This window comes from Microtus oregoni, unplaced genomic scaffold (assembly GCF_018167655.1).
Source record: "Microtus oregoni isolate MIOR12 unplaced genomic scaffold, Mior012 000002F_ref0000024, whole genome shotgun sequence".
Lineage (NCBI taxonomy): Eukaryota > Metazoa > Chordata > Mammalia > Rodentia > Cricetidae > Microtus > Microtus oregoni.
Window position 1 is genome coordinate 22,510,237 of NW_024543061.1, and position 3,669 is coordinate 22,513,905.

Sequence of the window (3,669 nt, forward strand, 5' to 3'; positions counted from 1 at the left end):
CCTATGGGAAGTTCAAGGCCCTCCCCCTCTATCTAGGTCTAGGAAGGTGTGCATCCAAACAGACTAGGCTCCTGAAAAGCCAATATATTCAGTAGAATCAAAACCCAGTGTCATTATCATTGGCTTCTCAGTCAGCCCTCATTGTCAGCCACATTCAGAGAGTCTGGTCTGATCACATGCTCATTCAGTCCCAGTCCAACTGGCCTTGGTGAGCTCCCATTTAGATCAGTCATACCATCTCAGTGGGTGGACACACCCCGAGGGTGATTCTTGAAATCAACCTTGGACCTTCACATGTATACACACCAACACATATGTGACCCAACATATGGTGGGGGACAATTCTGTATTCTGTCAGTTATATTTTAAATAAATGATGATTGGCCAGTAGCCAGGCAGGAAGTATAGGCAGGACAACAAGACAAGAAGTAGAGGTGGGTAATGAGAACAGGAATATTCTGAGAAGAAGGAAGCTTCCTCCGCAGTCCTGTCCAGACAATGAAGAAGCAGGATGTGACATGCCCCACTACAAAAGGTACTGATCCATGTGTCTAACATATACTAGAATAATGGGCTAATATAAGTTATAAGAGTTAATAAGAAACCTGAGCTAATGGGCCTATAAGTTTATCATTAATATAGACCTCTGTGTTACTTCTTTGGGTCTTACTGGCTACGGGAACTGGACAGGACAGAAACCCCAACAAGCAGGCCCTCATGCTACAAACATATATACAGAATCATGCTTAAGTATGATCATGCATGTGACACACATTAGCACTGAAAAAATTAAAAAATACATATTATTGCAAAATGAGTGTAACATACTTTCTCCCTATCACATATATTTACAATTGAAATTTCAACACTACACTAGAATATAGTATGCCTTAAATTTTTTAATGGAAAGAACCTATATTAATTCTTTATAGAAAGAGTTAAGGTATTATCTACATAGGCACTGGGTTTTGTGCAAGGGAAAATATGCAAAAGCCTTTAGTCTGGCCTCAGAATCTATGGAGTGAAGTGTAAACATCACATGAACAAGATTCTTGTCACACAGTATTGCTAACCAATACACTTTTGAAATCAGGAGAACCTACAAGACATATACACAGATAACCACATAAGCAAAGCAATGTGCACAACCACTAGGTAGCGAGACCAGAAGACAATGCTCATATTACCTCTTTTTGTTGCAAGGAGGCCACTTGTTTGTCCTAATTGCCCAAAACCAAAATAACCACACAGAAATTTTATTAATGAAATCACTGCTTGTCTCATTAGCTCTAGCTTCTTACTAGGTAACTCTTATATTAATTTAACCCATTTCTATTAATCTATATATTACCACGAGGTTGTGGCCTATCAGCAAGGTTTAAGCACATCTATCTCTGGCAGTGGCTCCATGGTATCTTCCTTACTCCACCTTCCTCCTCCCATGCTGTTGGCCAAGTCATTTCTTTATTCATTAACCAATAAAAGCAGCACATAGACAGAAGGATCTTCCACATCATCTTTTTCTCCTCCTGTGCTGACCAACACATCCACAAACCAGCCCTGGCTCAGCCCAGTATTCAGTGTGACAATAATCACCAGTCAGGTGATTCACTATTACTGGATGATTTACAGCCAACACAGAGCATGCATCTCCGGTTTCTGTTTTCATGTGCTGTTTAGATCTGAGATTGCTTAGTACTTTGGTATTTCAGTTTGGAATGACTACCAAAAGTATTTCCAATTGGACCTAATGATGTGGCCCAAAGAATAATGGTACTTGCTGTAAAGCCTTATGAGCTAAGTTTGATCTCAGAGACCTACATAATGGAAGGAGAAAACTGAGTCCCATAACTTGTCTACTGACCTCCAAACATACATCATGGCATGTCTACACACACACACACAACACACAACACACAACAGTGTTTTAAACAGCAATAAAATCCTTTAAGAATAGGGCTTTGCTATAACATCTTAAAAATAGTACATGTTTCTTGCCAACCCTAAAGTGGCTCCCTTAACTAAGAGTTGTGGTTCCGTGCTCCCCTATCCAACCTTCCTTTATCTCAATCCTCCTGCATCCCCAAGGCCCCCCCTCCTTTCCTTCTAACTTTTCTCTCCCCATCTCCCCTTACCCCCATCCCACCCCACCCCCAAGATCCCAATTTTCTCCCCGGCAATTTTGTCTACTTCCCTTAGCCAAGAGGATAACTATATGTTTTTCCTTGGGTTCACCTTCTTACTTAGCCAAGGTCCCCAGTTAGTTCCTTGGGCAGCTGAGGATAGGGAACCTAAAATGACCCTATCCTAGAGCAATAATGACGAATATCTTGCATATCATCATAGAACCTTCATCTGGTGATGGATGGAGATAGAGACAGAGACCCACACTGGAGCACTGGACTGAGCTCCCAAGGTCCCAATGAGGAGCAGAAGGAGGGAGAACATGAGCAAAGAAGTCGGGACCACGAGGGGTGCACCCACCCACTGAGACAGTGGAGCTGATCTATTGGGAACTCACCAAGGCCAGCTGGACTGTGACTGAAAAAGCATGGGATAAAACCGGACTCTCTGAACATGGCGAACAATGAGGGCTGATGAGAAGCCAAGGACAATGGCACGGGGTTTTGATCCTACGTAATGTGCTGGCTTTGTGGGAGCATAGCCAGTTTGGATGTTCACCTTCCTAGACCTGGATGGAGGGGGGAGGACCTAGGACTTACCACAGGGCAGGGAACCCTGACTGCTCTTTGGACTGGAGAGGGAGGGGGAAAGGAGTGGGGGGAGGGGGAGAAGGGTGGGAGGAGGGGGAGGGAAATGGGAGGCTGGGAGGAGGTGGAAACTTTTTTTTTTACTCCTTTTCTCAATAAAATAAATAAATAAATAAATAAAAGAAAAAAATAGTACATGTTATTTATTTGTGTGTGTGTGTGTGTGTGTGTGTGTGTGTGTGTGTGTGTGTCAGCATGCCTGTGAAGGTCAGAGGACAACTTGTAGAAATTTGTTCTCTCCTTCCACGATGTAGACCCCAAAGATGGAACTCAGATTTCCAGGTTTGGAAGCAAATACCTTCACCAGCTGAGCCATCTCACTGGTCCTAAGACATCTCTTTAAATGATTGATGTAATAACAGATAATTCTCAAACTATTACACCTACCTTTTGAAAGTGCCTGTTTTGGTGACTTTCATCAGATTTATATAATCATAATATCAGTATCATTATCTGATTTTAGACCACTTATTCAACCCTCAGGGAAATCCTGTACTCCTTGGTATTCATGACCCATTAGCCCTCAGATTTTAGCAATGAGAAACCCACTTTCTGTTTTATGCTTGAATTGGCACCATTCCCCCCAAAGGTTCATGTGTTGAAATCATGATCCCCCTATGCAACAATGTTTACAACAGGGATTTGAAAGAATTGAGACAGGATTTTGTGTGTTCATTCATCAGTTCATACAGAGTTGGAATATTCTAGCTTTTCTTTATTAATACTAATTATGTCATGAATATTATTTCATCTCTGTGTGTGTGTGTGTGTGTGTGTGTGTGTGTGAGAGAGAGAGAGAGAGAGAGAGAGAGAGAGAGAGAGAGAGAGAGAGAGAGACAGCACTCAAAGGGTAACTTTCAGATATCTGTTCTTATCTACCACATCACTGAAGCACGGT